Source organism: Ascaphus truei (assembly GCF_040206685.1).
Source record: "Ascaphus truei isolate aAscTru1 chromosome 23 unlocalized genomic scaffold, aAscTru1.hap1 SUPER_23_unloc_1, whole genome shotgun sequence".
In the NCBI taxonomy this organism is placed as follows: domain Eukaryota; kingdom Metazoa; phylum Chordata; class Amphibia; order Anura; family Ascaphidae; genus Ascaphus; species Ascaphus truei.
This window is the reverse complement of record NW_027453862.1, coordinates 710604-732384: the sequence shown is the minus strand read 5'-3', so window position 1 is coordinate 732384 and position 21781 is coordinate 710604. Positions and strand designations below refer to the sequence as shown.

The window sequence follows — 21781 nt, the reverse complement described above, 5'->3', positions numbered from 1 at the left end:
AATAGAAAAAAATAAAAAAGGATTTTTTTAAAAACAATCCAAAAAAAAGATAAAAATAATGCGAAAGTTAATGTAACGATAAAAAAATTCAAATATAATTATAAAAAGAATGCAAAATATCATGTCATGATATGATATGATTTGTACAAATACTGTATGTCATGATATGATATATGTCATGATATGATATATGTCATGATATATGTCATGATATGATTTATCATGATATGATTTGTCATGATATAATTTGGTATGATATGTCATGAAATGATATATGTCATGATATGATATATGTCATGATATAATATGTCATGATATGATAATATTTGATATGTCATGATATTATGTCATGATATGTCACGATATGTGATTATATGTCATGATATAATATGATTTGTCATGATATGTCATGATATGATATATATGTCATGATATGTCATGATATGATATATGTCATGATATGATATGTCATGATATGATATATGTCATGATATGATATATGTCATGATATGATATGATATTTGATATGTCATGATATTATGTTATGATATAATATGATTTGTCATGATATGTCATGATATAATATGATTTGTCATGATATGTCATGATATGACATATCAAAATATTTAACAAAATAATGCAAAAAGAATGACAAATAGAAAAAAATAAAAAAGGATTTTTTTAAAAACAATGCAAAAAAAAAAAATGCAAAAATAATGTAACGATCTAAAAATTCAAATGTAATGATAAAAATAATGCAAAAAATCATGTCATGATATGATATGTCATGATATGTCATGATATGATATGTCATGATATGTCATGATATGATATGTCATGATATTATATATGTCATGATATGATATGTAATGATATGATATATGTCATGATATGATATGATATTTGATATGTCAAGATATTATGTCATGATATAATATGATTTGTCATGATATGTCATGATATAAAATGATTTGTCATGATATGTCATGATATAAAATGATTTGTCATGGTATGTCATGATATGACATATCAAAATATTTAATAAAATAATGCAAAATGAAAGACAAAAAGAATGAACAAAGAGAAAACCAACGATGAGAATGGGATTTGAACCCATGCGTGCAGAGCACAATGGATTAGCAGTCCATCGCCTTAACCTCTCGGCCACCTCATTTACAGAAAAAAATAAAAAAGGATTTTTTTAAAAACAATGCAAAAAAAGAAGATAAAAATAATGCGAAAATTAATGTAACGATAAAAAAATTCAAATATAATTATAAAAAGAATGCAAAAAATCATGTCATGATATGATATGATTTGTACAAATACTGTATGTCATGATATGATATATGTCATGATATGATATATGTCATGATATATGTCATGATATGATTTATCATGATATGATTTGTCATGATATAATTTGGTATGATATGTCATGAAATGATATATGTCATGATATGATATATGTCATGATATAATATGTCATGATATGATAATATTTGATATGTCATGATATTATGTCATGATATGTCACGATATGTGATTATATGTCATGATATAATATGATTTGTCATGATATGTCATGATATGATATATATGTCATGATATGATATGTCATGATATGATATATGTCATGATATGATATGTCATGATATGATATATGTCATGATATGATATATGTCATGATATGATATGATATTTTATATGTCATGATATTATTATGATATAATATGATTTGTCATGATATGTCATGATATAATATGATTTGTCATGATATGTCATGATATGACATATTAAAATTGTTTAACAAAATAATGCAAAATGAATGACAAATAGAATGAACAAAGAGAAAACCAACGATGAGAATGGGATTTGAACCCATGAATGCAGAACACAATGGATTAGCAGTCCATCACCTTAACCTCTCGGCCAACTCATCTATATAAAAAATTTTAAAAGGATTTTATTTAAAAACAATGCAAAAAAGAATAAAATGCAAAAATAATGTAACGATATAAAAATGCAAATATAATTATAAAAATAATGCAAAAAATCATGTCATGATATGATATGTCATGATATGTCATGATATAATTTGTCATAATATGTCATGATATGATATATGTCATGATATGATATATGTCATGATATGATATGTCATGATATGATATATGTCATGATATGATATATGTCATGATATGATATGATATTTTATATGTCATGATATTATGTTATGATATAATATGATTTGTCATGATATGTCATGATATAATATGATTTGTCATGATATGTCATGTTATGACATATTAAAATATTTAAAAAATAATGCAAAATGAATGACAAATAGAAAAAAATAAAAAAGGATTTTTTTAAAAACAATGCAAAAAAAAAAAATGCAAAAATAATGTAACGATCTAAAAATTCAAATGTAATGATAAAAATAATGCAAAAAATCATGTCATGATATGATATGTCATGATATGTCATGATATGATATGTCATGATATGTCATGATATGATATGTCATGATATTATATATGTCATGATATGATATGTAATGATATGATATATGTCATGATATGATATGATATTTGATATGTCAAGATATTATGTCATGATATAATATGATTTGTCATGATATGTCATGATATAAAATGATTTGTCATGATATGTCATGATATAAAATGATTTGTCATGGTATGTCATGATATGACATATCAAAATATTTAATAAAATAATGCAAAATGAATGACAAAAAGAATGAACAAAGAGAAAACCAACGATGAGAATGGGATTTGAACCCATGCGTGCAGAGCACAATGCATTAGCAGTCCATCGCCTTAACCTCTCGGCCACCTCATTTATAGAAAAAAATAAAAAAGGATTTTTTTAAAAACAATGCAAAAAAAGAAGATAAAAATAATGCGAAAATTAATGTAACGATAAAAAAATTCAAATATAATTATAAAAAGAATGCAAAAAATCATGTCATGATATGATATGATTTGTACAAATACTGTATGTCATGATATGATATATGTCATGATATGATATATGTCATGATATATGTCATGATATGATTTATCATGATATGATTTGTCATGATATAATTTGGTATGATATGTCATGAAATGATATATGTCATGATATGATATATGTCATGATATAATATGTCATGATATGATAATATTTGATATGTCATGATATTATGTCATGATATGTCACGATATGTGATTATATGTCATGATATAATATGATTTGTCATGATATGTCATGATATGATATATATGTCATGATATGATATGTCATGATATGATATGATATTTTATATGTCATGATATTATGTTATGATAATATGATTTGTCATGATATGTCATGATATAATATGATTTGTCATGATATGTCATGATATGACATATCAAAATATTTAACAAAATAATGCAAAATGAATGACAAATAGAATGAACAAAGCGAATACCAACGATGAGAATGCATGCATGCAGAGCACAATAGATTAGCAGTCCATCGCCTTAACCTATCGGCCACCACATCTATAGAAAAAAAATAAAAAAGAATTTTTTTAAAAACAATGCAAAAAAGAATAAAATGCAAAAATAATGTAACGATATAAAAATGCAAATATAATTATAAAAATAATGCAAAAAATCATGTCATGATATGATATGTCATGATATGTCATGATATAATTTGTCATAATATGTCATGATATGATATATGTCATGATATGGTATGTCATGATATGATATATGTCATGATATGATATATGTCATGATATGATATGATATTTTATATGTCATGATATTATGTTATGATATAATATGATTTGTCATGATATGTCATGATATAATATGATTTGTCATGATATGTCATGATATGACATATTAAAATATTTAAAAAATAATGCAAAATGAATGACAAATAGAATGAACAAAGAGAAAACCAACGATGAGAATGGGATTTGAACCAATGCATGCAGAGCACAATGGATTAGCAGTCCATCGCCTTAACCTCTCGGCCACCTCATCTATAGATAAAAAATAAAAAAGGATTTTTTTAAAAACAATGCAAAAAAAGAAGATAAAAATAATGCGAAAATTAATGTAACGATAAAAAAATTCAAATATAATTATAAAAAGAATGCAAAAAATCATGTCATGATATGATATGTCATGATATGTCATGATATGATTTGTACAAATACTGTATGTCATGATATTATATATGTCATGACATGATATATGTCATGATATGATATATGTCATGATATGATATGTCATGATATGATATATGTCATGATATGATATGATATTTGATATGTCATGATATTATGTCATGATATGTAACGATATGTGATTATATGTCATGATATAATATGATTTGTCATGATATGTCATGATATGTCATGATATGTCATGATATGACATATCAAAATATTTAACAAAATAATGCAAAATGAATGACAAATAGAAAAAAATAAAAAAGGATTTTTTTAAAAACAATGCAAAAAAGAAAAAAATGCAAAAATAATGTAACGCTCTAAAAATTTAAATATAATGATAAAAATAATGCAAAAAATCATGTCATGATATGTCATGATATGTCATGATACAGTATGATATGTCATGATATTATATATGTCATGATATGATATGTAATGATATGATATATGTCATGATATGATATGATATTTGATATGATATGTCATGATTTGTCATGATATAATTTGTCATAATATGTCATGATATGATATATGTCATGATATGATATATGTCATGATATGATATATGTCATGATATGATATATGTCATGATATGATATGATATTTTATATGTCATGATATTATGTTATGATATAATATGATTTGTCATGATATGTCATGATATAATATGATTTGTCATGATATGTCATGATATGACATATTAAAATATTTAAAAAATAATGCAAAATGAATGACAAATAGAATGAACAAAGAGAAAACCAACGATGAGAATGGGATTTGAACCAATGCATGCAGAGCACAATGGATTAGCAGTCCATCGCCTTAACCTCTCGGCCACCTCATCTATAGATAAAAAATAAAAAAGGATTTTTTTAAAAACAATGCAAAAAAAGAAGATAAAAATAATGCGAAAATTAATGTAACGATAAAAAAATTCAAATATAATTATAAAAAGAATGCAAAAAATCATGTCATGATATGATATGTCATGATATGTCATGATATGATTTGTACAAATACTGTATGTCATGATATGATATATGTCATGATATGATATATGTCATGATATGATATATGTCATGATATAATATGTCATGATATGATATATGTCATGATATGATATGATATTTGATATGTCATGATATTATGTCATGATATGTAACGATACGTGATTATATGTCATGATATAATATGATTTGTCATGATATGTCATGATATGTCATGATTTGACATATCAAAATATTTAACAAAATAATGCAAAACGAATGACAAATAGAAAAAAATAAAAAAGGATTTTTTTAAAAACAATGCAAAAAAGAAAAAAATGCAAAAATAATGTAACGCTCTAAAAATTCAAATATAATGATAAAAATAATGCAAAAAATCATGTCATGATATGATATGTCATGATATGTCATGATATGATATGTCATGATATTATATATGTCATGATATGATATGTAATGATATGATATATGTCATGATATGATATGATATTTGATATGTCAAGATATTATGTCATGATATAATATGATTTGTCATGATATGTCATGATATAAAATGATTTGTCATGGTATGTCATGATATGACATATCAAAATATTTAATAAAATAATGCAAAATGAATGACAAATAGAATGAACAAAGAGAAAACCAACGATGAGAATGGGATTTGAACCCATGCGTGCAGAGCACAATGGATTAGCAGTCCATCGCCTTAACCTCTCGGCCACCTCATCTATAGAAAAAAATAAAAAAGGATTTTTTTAAAAACAATGCAAAAAAAGAAGATAAAAATAATGCGAAAATTAATGTAACGATAAAAAAATTCAAATATAATTATAAAAAGAATGCAAAAAATCATGTCATGATATGATATGATTTGTACAAATACTGTATGTCATGATATGATATATGTCATGATATGATATATGTCATGATATATGTCATGATATGATTTATCATGATATGATTTGTCATGATATAATTTGGTATGATATGTCATGAAATGATATATGTCATGATATGATATATGTCATGATATAATATGTCATGATATGATAATATTTGATATGTCATGATATTATGTCATGATATGTCACGATATGTGATTATATGTCATGATATAATATGATTTGTCATGATATGTCATGATTTGATATATATGTCATGATATGATATGTCATGATATGATATATGTCATGATATGATATATCATGATATGATATATGTCATGATATGATATAAGTCATGATATGATATGATATTTTATATGTCATGATATTATGTTATGATATAATATGATTTGTCATGATATGTCATGATATAATATGATTTGTCATGATATGTCATGATATGACATATTAAAATTGTTTAACAAAATAATGCAAAATGAATGACAAATAGAATGAACAAAGAGAAAACCAACGATGAGAATGGGATTTGAACCCATGAATGCAGAACACAATGGATTAGCAGTCCATCACCTTAACCTCTCGGCCAACTCATCTATATAAAAAAAATTAAAAAGGATTTTATTTAAAAACAATGCAAAAAAGAATAAAATGCAAAAATAATGTAACGATATAAAAATGCAAATATATTTATAAAAATAATGCAAAAAATCATGTCATGAATGACAAATAGAATGAACAAAGAGAAAACCAACGATGAGAATGGGATTTGAACCCATGCGTGCAGAGCACAATGGATTAGCAGTCCATCGCCTTAACCTCTCGGCCACCTCATCAATAGAAAAAAATAAAAAAGGATTTTTTTAAAAACAATCCAAAAAAAAAGATAAAAATAATGCGAAAATTAATGTAACGATAAAAAAATTCAAATATAATTATAAAAAGAATGCAAAAAATCATGTCATGATATGATATGTCATGATATGTCATGATATGATTTGTACAAATACTGTATGTCATGATATGATATATGTCATGATATGATATATGTCATGATATGATATATGTCATGATATGATATGTGTCATGATATGATATGATATTTGATATGTCATGATATTATGTCATGATATGTAACGATATGTGATTATATGTCATGATATAATATGATTTGTCATGATATGTCATGATATGACATATCAAAATATTTAACAAAATAATGCAAAATGAATGACAAATAGAAAAAAATAAAAAAGGATTTTTTTAAAAACAATGCAAAAAAAAAAAATGCAAAAATAATGTAACGATCTAAAAATTCAAATGTAATGATAAAAATAATGCAAAAAATCATGTCATGATATGATATGTCATGATATGTCATGATATGTCATGATATGATATGTCATGATATGATATATGTCATGATATGATATGATATTTGATATGTCATGATATTATGTCATGATATGTAACGATATGTGATTATATGTCATGATATAATATGATTTGTCATGATATGTCATGATATGTCATGATATGACATATCAAAATATTTAATAAAATAATGCAAAATGAATGACAAATAGAAAAAAATAAAAAATGATTTTTTAAAAACAATGCAAAAAAGAAAAAAATGCAAAAATAATGTAACGATCTAAAAATTCAAATATAATGATAAAAATAATGCAAAAAATCATGTCATGATATGATATGTCATGATATGTCATGATATGATATGATATGTCATGATATTATATATGTCATGATATGATATGTAATGATATGATATATGTCATGATATGATATGATATTTGATATGTCAAGATATTATGTCATGATATAATATGATTTGTCATGATATGTCATGATATAAAATGATTTGTCATGATATGTCATGATATAAAATGATTTGTCATGGTATGTCATGATATGACATATCAAAATATTTAATAAAATAATGCAAAATGAATGACAAATAGAATGAACAAAGAGAAAACCAACGATGAGAATGGGATTTGAACCCATGCGTGCAGAGCACAATGGATTAGCAGTCCATCGCCTTAACCTCTCGGCCACCTCATCTATAGAAAAAAATAAAAAAGGATTTTTTTAAAAACAATGCAAAAAAAGAAGATAAAAATAATGTGAAAATTAATGTAACGATAAAAAAATTCAAATATAATTATAAAAAGAATGCAAAAAATCATGTCATGATATGATATGATTTGTACAAATACTGTATGTCATGATATGATATATGTCATGATATGATATATGTCATGATATATGTCATGATATGATTTATCATGATATGATTTGTCATGATATAATTTGGTATGATATGTCATGAAATGATATATGTCATGATATGATATATGTCATGATATAATATGTCATGATATGATAATATTTGATATGTCATGATATTATGTCATGATATGTCACGATATGTGATTATATGTCATGATATAATATGATTTGTCATGATATGTCATGATATGATATATATGTCATGATATGATATGTCATGATATGATATATGTCATGATATGATATGTCATGATATGATATATGTCATGATATGATATATGTCATGATATGATATGATATTTTATATGTCATGATATTATGTTATGATATAATATGATTTGTCATGATATGTCATGATATAATATGATTTGTCATGATATGTCATGATATGATATATGTCATGATATAATATGTCATGATATGATAATATTTGATATGTCATGATATTATGTCATGATATGTCACGATATGTGATTATATGTAATGATATAATATGATTTGTCATGATATGTCATGATATGATATATATGTCATGATATGTCATGATATGATATATGTCATGATATGATATGTCATGATATGATATATGTCATGATATGATATATGTCATGATATGATATGATATTTGATATGTCATGATATTATGTTATGATATAATATGATTTGTCATGATATGTCATGATATAATATGATTTGTCATGATATGTCATGATATGACATATCAAAATATTTAACAAAATAATGCAAAAAGAATGACAAATAGAAAAAAATAAAAAAGGATTTTTTTAAAAACAATGCAAAAAAAAAAAATGCAAAAATAATGTAACGATCTAAAAATTCAAATGTAATGATAAAAATAATGCAAAAAATCATGTCATGATATGATATGTCATGATATGTCATGATATGATATGTCATGATATGTCATGATATGATATGTCATGATATTATATATGTCATGATATGATATGTAATGATATGATATATGTCATGATATGATATGATATTTGATATGTCAAGATATTATGTCATGATATAATATGATTTGTCATGATATGTCATGATATAAAATGATTTGTCATGATATGTCATGATATAAAATGATTTGTCATGGTATGTCATGATATGACATATCAAAATATTTAATAAAATAATGCAAAATGAAAGACAAAAAGAATGAACAAAGAGAAAACCAACGATGAGAATGGGATTTGAACCCATGCGTGCAGAGCACAATGGATTAGCAGTCCATCGCCTTAACCTCTCGGCCACCTCATTTACAGAAAAAAATAAAAAAGGATTTTTTTAAAAACAATGCAAAAAAAGAAGATAAAAATAATGCGAAAATTAATGTAACGATAAAAAAATTCAAATATAATTATAAAAAGAATGCAAAAAATCATGTCATGATATGATATGATTTGTACAAATACTGTATGTCATGATATGATATATGTCATGATATGATATATGTCATGATATATGTCATGATATGATTTATCATGATATGATTTGTCATGATATAATTTGGTATGATATGTCATGAAATGATATATGTCATGATATGATATATGTCATGATATAATATGTCATGATATGATAATATTTGATATGTCATGATATTATGTCATGATATGTCACGATATGTGATTATATGTCATGATATAATATGATTTGTCATGATATGTCATGATATGATATATATGTCATGATATGATATGTCATGATATGATATATGTCATGATATGATATGTCATGATATGATATATGTCATGATATGATATATGTCATGATATGATATGATATTTTATATGTCATGATATTATGTTATGATATAATATGATTTGTCATGATATGTCATGATATAATATGATTTGTCATGATATGTCATGATATGACATATTAAAATTGTTTAACAAAATAATGCAAAATGAATGACAAATAGAATGAACAAAGAGAAAACCAACGATGAGAATGGGATTTGAACCCATGAATGCAGAACACAATGGATTAGCAGTCCATCACCTTAACCTCTCGGCCAACTCATCTATATAAAAAAATTTAAAAGGATTTTATTTAAAAACAATGCAAAAAAGAATAAAATGCAAAAATAATGTAACGATATAAAAATGCAAATATAATTATAAAAATAATGCAAAAAATCATGTCATGATATGATATGTCATGATATGTCATGATATAATTTGTCATAATATGTCATGATATGATATATGTCATGATATGATATATGTCATGATATGATATATGTCATGATATGATATATGTCATGATATGATATGATATTTTATATGTCATGATATTATGTTATGATATAATATGATTTGTCATGATATGTCATGATATAATATGATTTGTCATGATATGTCATGTTATGACATATTAAAATATTTAAAAAATAATGCAAAATGAATGACAAATAGAAAAAAATAAAAAAGGATTTTTTTAAAAACAATGCAAAAAAAAAAAATGCAAAAATAATGTAACGATCTAAAAATTCAAATGTAATGATAAAAATAATGCAAAAAATCATGTCATGATATGATATGTCATGATATGTCATGATATGATATGTCATGATATGTCATGATATGATATGTCATGATATTATATATGTCATGATATGATATGTAATGATATGATATATGTCATGATATGATATGATATTTGATATGTCAAGATATTATGTCATGATATAATATGATTTGTCATGATATGTCATGATATAAAATGATTTGTCATGATATGTCATGATATAAAATGATTTGTCATGGTATGTCATGATATGACATATCAAAATATTTAATAAAATAATGCAAAATGAATGACAAAAAGAATGAACAAAGAGAAAACCAACGATGAGAATGGGATTTGAACCCATGCGTGCAGAGCACAATGCATTAGCAGTCCATCGCCTTAACCTCTCGGCCACCTCATTTATAGAAAAAAATAAAAAAGGATTTTTTTAAAAACAATGCAAAAAAAGAAGATAAAAATAATGCGAAAATTAATGTAACGATAAAAAAATTCAAATATAATTATAAAAAGAATGCAAAAAATCATGTCATGATATGATATGATTTGTACAAATACTGTATGTCATGATATGATATATGTCATGATATGATATATGTCATGATATATGTCATGATATGATTTATCATGATATGATTTGTCATGATATAATTTGGTATGATATGTCATGAAATGATATATGTCATGATATGATATATGTCATGATATAATATGTCATGATATGATAATATTTGATATGTCATGATATTATGTCATGATATGTCACGATATGTGATTATATGTCATGATATAATATGATTTGTCATGATATGTCATGATATGATATATATGTCATGATATGATATGTCATGATATGATATATGTCATGATATGATATGTCATGATATGATATATGTCATGATATGATATATGTCATGATATGATATGATATTTTATATGTCATGATATTATGTTATGATAATATGATTTGTCATGATATGTCATGATATAATATGATTTGTCATGATATGTCATGATATGACATATCAAAATATTTAACAAAATAATGCAAAATGAATGACAAATAGAATGAACAAAGCGAATACCAACGATGAGAATGCATGCATGCAGAGCACAATAGATTAGCAGTCCATCGCCTTAACCTATCGGCCACCACATCTATAGAAAAAAAATAAAAAAGAATTTTTTTAAAAACAATGCAAAAAAGAATAAAATGCAAAAATAATGTAACGATATAAAAATGCAAATATAATTATAAAAATAATGCAAAAAATCATGTCATGATATGATATGTCATGATATGTCATGATATAATTTGTCATAATATGTCATGATATGATATATGTCATGATATGGTATGTCATGATATGATATATGTCATGATATGATATATGTCATGATATGATATGATATTTTATATGTCATGATATTATGTTATGATATAATATGATTTGTCATGATATGTCATGATATAATATGATTTGTCATGATATGTCATGATATGACATATTAAAATATTTAAAAAATAATGCAAAATGAATGACAAATAGAATGAACAAAGAGAAAACCAACGATGAGAATGGGATTTGAACCAATGCATGCAGAGCACAATGGATTAGCAGTCCATCGCCTTAACCTCTCGGCCACCTCATCTATAGATAAAAAATAAAAAAGGATTTTTTTAAAAACAATGCAAAAAAAGAAGATAAAAATAATGCGAAAATTAATGTAACGATAAAAAAATTCAAATATAATTATAAAAAGAATGCAAAAAATCATGTCATGATATGATATGTCATGATATGTCATGATATGATTTGTACAAATACTGTATGTCATGATATTATATATGTCATGACATGATATATGTCATGATATGATATATGTCATGATATGATATGTCATGATATGATATATGTCATGATATGATATGATATTTGATATGTCATGATATTATGTCATGATATGTAACGATATGTGATTATATGTCATGATATAATATGATTTGTCATGATATGTCATGATATGTCATGATATGTCATGATATGACATATCAAAATATTTAACAAAATAATGCAAAATGAATGACAAATAGAAAAAAATAAAAAAGGATTTTTTTAAAAACAATGCAAAAAAGAAAAAAATGCAAAAATAATGTAACGCTCTAAAAATTTAAATATAATGATAAAAATAATGCAAAAAATCATGTCATGATATGTCATGATATGTCATGATACAGTATGATATGTCATGATATTATATATGTCATGATATGATATGTAATGATATGATATATGTCATGATATGATATGATATTTGATATGATATGTCATGATATGTCATGATATAATTTGTCATAATATGTCATGATATGATATATGTCATGATATGATATATGTCATGATATGATATATGTCATGATATGATATATGTCATGATATGATATGATATTTTATATGTCATGATATTATGTTATGATATAATATGATTTGTCATGATATGTCATGATATAATATGATTTGTCATGATATGTCATGATATGACATATTAAAATATTTAAAAAATAATGCAAAATGAATGACAAATAGAATGAACAAAGAGAAAACCAACGATGAGAATGGGATTTGAACCAATGCATGCAGAGCACAATGGATTAGCAGTCCATCGCCTTAACCTCTCGGCCACCTCATCTATAGATAAAAAATAAAAAAGGATTTTTTTAAAAACAATGCAAAAAAAGAAGATAAAAATAATGCGAAAATTAATGTAACGATAAAAAAATTCAAATATAATTATAAAAAGAATGCAAAAAATCATGTCATGATATGATATGTCATGATATGTCATGATATGATTTGTACAAATACTGTATGTCATGATATGATATATGTCATGATATGATATATGTCATGATATGATATATGTCATGATATAATATGTCATGATATGATATATGTCATGATATGATATGATATTTGATATGTCATGATATTATGTCATGATATGTAACGATACGTGATTATATGTCATGATATAATATGATTTGTCATGATATGTCATGATATGTCATGATTTGACATATCAAAATATTTAACAAAATAATGCAAAACGAATGACAAATAGAAAAAAATAAAAAAGGATTTTTTTAAAAACAATGCAAAAAAGAAAAAAATGCAAAAATAATGTAACGCTCTAAAAATTCAAATATAATGATAAAAATAATGCAAAAAATCATGTCATGATATGATATGTCATGATATGTCATGATATGATATGTCATGATATTATATATGTCATGATATGATATGTAATGATATGATATATGTCATGATATGATATGATATTTGATATGTCAAGATATTATGTCATGATATAATATGATTTGTCATGATATGTCATGATATAAAATGATTTGTCATGGTATGTCATGATATGACATATCAAAATATTTAATAAAATAATGCAAAATGAATGACAAATAGAATGAACAAAGAGAAAACCAACGATGAGAATGGGATTTGAACCCATGCGTGCAGAGCACAATGGATTAGCAGTCCATCGCCTTAACCTCTCGGCCACCTCATCTATAGAAAAAAATAAAAAAGGATTTTTTTAAAAACAATGCAAAAAAAGAAGATAAAAATAATGCGAAAATTAATGTAACGATAAAAAAATTCAAATATAATTATAAAAAGAATGCAAAAAATCATGTCATGATATGATATGATTTGTACAAATACTGTATGTCATGATATGATATATGTCATGATATGATATATGTCATGATATATGTCATGATATGATTTATCATGATATGATTTGTCATGATATAATTTGGTATGATATGTCATGAAATGATATATGTCATGATATGATATATGTCATGATATAATATGTCATGATATGATAATATTTGATATGTCATGATATTATGTCATGATATGTCACGATATGTGATTATATGTCATGATATAATATGATTTGTCATGATATGTCATGATTTGATATATATGTCATGATATGATATGTCATGATATGATATATGTCATGATATGATATATCATGATATGATATATGTCATGATATGATATAAGTCATGATATGATATGATATTTTATATGTCATGATATTATGTTATGATATAATATGATTTGTCATGATATGTCATGATATAATATGATTTGTCATGATATGTCATGATATGACATATTAAAATTGTTTAACAAAATAATGCAAAATGAATGACAAATAGAATGAACAAAGAGAAAACCAACGATGAGAATGGGATTTGAACCCATGAATGCAGAACACAATGGATTAGCAGTCCATCACCTTAACCTCTCGGCCAACTCATCTATATAAAAAAAATTAAAAAGGATTTTATTTAAAAACAATGCAAAAAAGAATAAAATGCAAAAATAATGTAACGATATAAAAATGCAAATATATTTATAAAAATAATGCAAAAAATCATGTCATGAATGACAAATAGAATGAACAAAGAGAAAACCAACGATGAGAATGGGATTTGAACCCATGCGTGCAGAGCACAATGGATTAGCAGTCCATCGCCTTAACCTCTCGGCCACCTCATCAATAGAAAAAAATAAAAAAGGATTTTTTTAAAAACAATCCAAAAAAAAAGATAAAAATAATGCGAAAATTAATGTAACGATAAAAAAATTCAAATATAATTATAAAAAGAATGCAAAAAATCATGTCATGATATGATATGTCATGATATGTCATGATATGATTTGTACAAATACTGTATGTCATGATATGATATATGTCATGATATGATATATGTCATGATATGATATATGTCATGATATGATATGTGTCATGATATGATATGATATTTGATATGTCATGATATTATGTCATGATATGTAACGATATGTGATTATATGTCATGATATAATATGATTTGTCATGATATGTCATGATATGACATATCAAAATATTTAACAAAATAATGCAAAATGAATGACAAATAGAAAAAAATAAAAAAGGATTTTTTTAAAAACAATGCAAAAAAAAAAAATGCAAAAATAATGTAACGATCTAAAAATTCAAATGTAATGATAAAAATAATGCAAAAAATCATGTCATGATATGATATGTCATGATATGTCATGATATGTCATGATATGATATGTCATGATATGATATATGTCATGATATGATATGATATTTGATATGTCATGATATTATGTCATGATATGTAACGATATGTGATTATATGTCATGATATAATATGATTTGTCATGATATGTCATGATATGTCATGATATGACATATCAAAATATTTAATAAAATAATGCAAAATGAATGACAAATAGAAAAAAATAAAAAATGATTTTTTAAAAACAATGCAAAAAAGAAAAAAATGCAAAAATAATGTAACGATCTAAAAATTCAAATATAATGATAAAAATAATGCAAAAAATCATGTCATGATATGATATGTCATGATATGTCATGATATGATATGATATGTCATGATATTATATATGTCATGATATGATATGTAATGATATGATATATGTCATGATATGATATGATATTTGATATGTCAAGATATTATGTCATGATATAATATGATTTGTCATGATATGTCATGATATAAAATGATTTGTCATGATATGTCATGATATAAAATGATTTGTCATGGTATGTCATGATATGACATATCAAAATATTTAATAAAATAATGCAAAATGAATGACAAATAGAATGAACAAAGAGAAAACCAACGATGAGAATGGGATTTGAACCCATGCGTGCAGAGCACAATGGATTAGCAGTCCATCGCCTTAACCTCTCGGCCACCTCATCTATAGAAAAAAATAAAAAAGGATTTTTTTAAAAACAATGCAAAAAAAGAAGATAAAAATAATGTGAAAATTAATGTAACGATAAAAAAATTCAAATATAATTATAAAAAGAATGCAAAAAATCATGTCATGATATGATATGATTTGTACAAATACTGTATGTCATGATATGATATATGTCATGATATGATATATGTCATGATATATGTCATGATATGATTTATCATGATATGATTTGTCATGATATAATTTGGTATGATATGTCATGAAATGATATATGTCATGATATGATATATGTCATGATATAATATGTCATGATATGATAATATTTGATATGTCATGATATTATGTCATGATATGTCACGATATGTGATTATATGTCATGATATAATATGATTTGTCATGATATGTCATGATATGATATATATGTCATGATATGATATGTCATGATATGATATATGTCATGATATGATATGTCATGATATGATATATGTCATGATATGATATATGTCATGATATGATATGATATTTTATATGTCATGATATTATGTTATGATATAATATGATTTGTCATGATATGTCATGATATAATATGATTTGTCATGATATGTCATGATATGACATATTAAAATTGTTTAACAAAATAATGCAAAATGAATGACAAATAGAATGAACAAAGAGAAAACCAACGATGAGAATGGGATTTGAACCCATGAATGCAGAACACAATGGATTAGCAGTCCATCACCTTAACCTCTCGGCCAACTCATCTATATAAAAAAATTAAAAAGGATTTTTTTTAAAAACAATGCAAAAAAGAATAAAATGCAAAAATAATGTAACGATATAAAAATGCAAATATAATTATAAAAATAATGCAAAAAATCATGTCATGATATGATATGTCATGATATGTCATGATATAATTTGTCATAATATGTCATGATATGATATATGTCATGATATGATATGTCATGATATGATATATGTCATGATATGATATATGTCATGATATGATATGATATTTTATATGTCATGATATTATCTTATGATATAATATGATTTGTCATGATATGTCATGATATCATATATGATTTGTCATGATATGTCATGATATGACATATTAAAATATTTAAAAAATAATGCAAAATGAATGACAAATAGAATGAACAAAGAGAAAACCAACGATGAGAATGGGATTTGAACCAATGCATGCAGAGCACAATGGATTAGCAGTCCATCGCCTTAACCTCTCGGCCACCTCATCTATAGATAAAAAATAAAAAAGGATTTTTTTAAAAACAATGCAAAAAAAGAAGATAAAAATAATGCGAAAATTAATGTAACGATAAAAAAATTCAAATATAATTATAAAAAGAATGCAAAAAATCATGTCATGATATGATATGTCATGATATGTCATGATATGATTTGTACAAATACTGTATGTCATGATATTATATATGTCATGATATGATATATGTCATGATATGATATATGTCATGATATGATATGTCATGATATGATATATGTCATGATATGATATGATATTTGATATGTCATGATATTATGTCATGATATGTAACGATACGTGATTATATGTCATGATATAATATGATTTGTCATGATATGTCATGATATGTCATGATATGACATATCAAAATATTTAACAAAATAATGCAAAACGAATGACAAATAGAAAAAAATAAAAAAGGATTTTTTTAAAAACAATGCAAAAAAGAAAAAAATGCAAAAATAATGTAACGCTCTAAAAATTCAAATATAATGATAAAAATAATGCAAAAAATCCTGTCATGATATGATATGTCATGATATGTCATGATATGATATGTCATGATATTATATATGTCATGATATGATATGTAATGATATGATATATGTCATGATATGATATGATATTTGATATGTCAAGATATTATGTCATGATATAATATGATTTGTCATGATATGTCATGATATAAAATGATTTGTCATGGTATGTCATGATATGACATATCAAAATATTTAATAAAATAATGCAAAATGAATGACAAATAGAATGAACAAAGAGAAAACCAACGATGAGAATGGGATTTGAACCCATGCGTGCAGAGCACAATGGATTAGCAGTCCATCGCCTTAACCTCTCGGCCACCTCATCTATAGAAAAAAATAAAAAAGGATTTTTTTAAAAACAATGCAAAAAAAGAAGATAAAAATAATGCGAAAATTAATGTAACGATAAAAAAATTCAAATATAATTATAAAAAGAATGCAAAAAATCATGTCATGATATGATATGATTTGAACAAATACTGTATGTCATGATATGATATATGTCATGATATGATATATGTCATGATATATGTCATGATATGATTTATCATGATATGATTTGTCATGATATAATTTGGTATGATATGTCATGAAATGATATATGTCATGATATGATATATGTCATGATATAATATGTCATGATATGATAATATTTGATATGTCATGATATTATGTCATGATATGTCACGATATGTGATTATATGTCATGATATAATATGATTTGTCATGATATGTCATGATATGATATATATGTCATGATATGATATGTCATGATATGATATATGTCATGATATGATATATCATGATATAATATATGTCATGATATGATATAAGTCATGATATGATATGATATTTTATATGTCATGATATTATGTTATGATATAATATGATTTGTCATGATATGTCATGATATAATATGATTTGTCATGATATGTCATGATATGACATATTAAAATTGTTTAACAAAATAATGCAAAATGAATGACAAATAGAATGAACAAAGAGAAAACCAACGATGAGAATGGGATTTGAACCCATGAATGCAGAACACAATGGATTAGCAGTCCATCACCTTAACCTCTCGGCCAACTCATCTATATAAAAAAAATTAAAAAGGATTTTATTTAAAAACAATGCAAAAAAGAATAAAATGCAAAAATAATGTAACGATATAAAAATGCAAATATAATTATAAAAATAATGCAAAAAATCATGTCATGATATGATATGTCATGATATGTCATGATATAATTTGTCATAATATGTCATGATATGATATGTCATGATATGATATATGTCATGATATGATATGTCATGATATGATATAAGTCATGATATTATATGTCATGATATGATATGATATTTTATATGTCATGATACTGCACCGACACACTTTATTCGAGCAAATACCCAGTATGTACCTGGCAGATACCTGGAATGCGCCGCTCCTCACCTCTGACAAGCCCCGTTGCGTTTGCCTTCCCAGCCTGTGTTCATGCCTGGCTGACGGGCGGCTGATCTGTTAAATGATAATGATTAGGATTTAATAGGCTGCAATGCTTCGCGTGTCTACCAGATGGCATAAATTCATGAATTGTAATGCAGTATATATATATATACTGTGCAATATTGCAGCCAGCGGGAATAAAATGCTTCAATCCCTGCCTGGAAAATACCTCAATGCACTCGGGCAGAAAACAGTCACAAACCTCAAAACACCCGGGTATACCCGAATTCGTGGGACTAGCCGAGCTCGAATAAAGTGTGTCGCCAGTGTATTATGTTATGATATAATATGATTTGTCATGATATGTCATGATATAATATGATTTGTCATGATATGTCATGATATGACATAATAAAATATTTAAAAAAATAATGCAAAATGAATGACAAATAGAATGAACAAAGAGAAAACCAACGATGAGAATGGGATTTGAACCAATGCATGCAGAGCACAATGGATTAGCAGTCCATCGCCTTAACCTCTCGGCCACCTCATCTATAGATAAAAATAAAAAAGGATTTTTTTAAAAACAATGCAAAAAAAGAAGATAAAAATAATGCGAAAATTAATGTAACGATAAAAAAATTCAAATATAATTATAAAAAGAATGGAAAAAATCATGTCATGATATGATATGTCATGATATGTCATGATATGATTTGTACAAATACTGTATGTCATGATATTATATATGTCATGATATGATATATGTCATGATATGATATATGTCATGATATGATATGTCATGATATGATATATGTCATGATATGATATATGTCATGATATGATATGATATTTGATATGTCATGATATTATGTCATGATATGTAACGATATGTGATTATATGTCATGATATAATATGATTTGTCATGATATGTCATGATATGTCATGATATGACATATCAAAATATTTAACAAAATAATGCAAAATGAATGACAAATAGAAAAAAATAAAAAAGGATTTTTTTAAAAACAATGCAAAAAAGAAAAAAATGCAAAAATAATGTAACGATCTAAAAATTCAAATATAATGATAAAAATATTGCAAAAAATCATGTCATGATATGATATGTCATGATATGTCATGATATGATATGTCATGATATTATATATGTCATGATATGATATGTAATGATATGATATATGTCATGATATGATATGATATTTGATATGTCAAGATATTATGTCATGATATAATATGATTTGTCATGATATGTCATGATATAAAATGATTTGTCATGGTATGTCATGATATGACATATCAAAATATTTAATAAAATAATGCAAAATGAATGACAAATAGAATGAACAAAGAGAAAACCAACGATGAGAATGGGATTTGAACCCATGCGTGCAGAGCACAATGGATTAGCAGTCCATCGCCTTAACCTCTCGACCACCTCATCTATAGAAAAAAATAAAAAAGGATTTTTTTAAAAACAATGCAAAAAAAGAAGATAAAAATAATGCGAAAATTAATGTAACGATAAAAAAATTCAAATATAATTATAAAAAGAATGCAAAAAATCATGTCATGATATGATATGATTTGTACAAATACTGTATGTCATGATATGATA

General features: G+C 24.6%; 7 non-coding genes across 7 annotated transcripts; all 7 read right to left on the bottom strand.

The window, feature by feature from the left end:
• Positions 1 to 5899: 5899 nt before the first annotated feature.
• TRNAS-GCU (transfer RNA serine (anticodon GCU)) lies at positions 5900 to 5981 on the bottom strand. Its single transcript has one exon. It is a non-coding gene; the product is annotated as a tRNA-Ser (tRNA).
• A 928-nt stretch (positions 5982 to 6909) lies between these two features.
• Positions 6910 to 6991, bottom strand: TRNAS-GCU (transfer RNA serine (anticodon GCU)). The gene has a single exon. It is a non-coding gene; the product is annotated as a tRNA-Ser (tRNA).
• A 1164-nt stretch (positions 6992 to 8155) lies between these two features.
• TRNAS-GCU (transfer RNA serine (anticodon GCU)) lies at positions 8156 to 8237 on the bottom strand. The gene has a single exon. It is a non-coding gene; the product is annotated as a tRNA-Ser (tRNA).
• A 6284-nt stretch (positions 8238 to 14521) lies between these two features.
• TRNAS-GCU (transfer RNA serine (anticodon GCU)) lies at positions 14522 to 14603 on the bottom strand. The gene has a single exon. It is a non-coding gene; the product is annotated as a tRNA-Ser (tRNA).
• Positions 14604 to 15531: 928 nt separating this feature from the next.
• Positions 15532 to 15613, bottom strand: TRNAS-GCU (transfer RNA serine (anticodon GCU)). Its single transcript has one exon. It is a non-coding gene; the product is annotated as a tRNA-Ser (tRNA).
• Positions 15614 to 16777: 1164 nt separating this feature from the next.
• TRNAS-GCU (transfer RNA serine (anticodon GCU)) lies at positions 16778 to 16859 on the bottom strand. Its single transcript has one exon. It is a non-coding gene; the product is annotated as a tRNA-Ser (tRNA).
• A 2078-nt stretch (positions 16860 to 18937) lies between these two features.
• Positions 18938 to 19019, bottom strand: TRNAS-GCU (transfer RNA serine (anticodon GCU)). Its single transcript has one exon. It is a non-coding gene; the product is annotated as a tRNA-Ser (tRNA).
• Positions 19020 to 21781: the final 2762 nt, after the last annotated feature.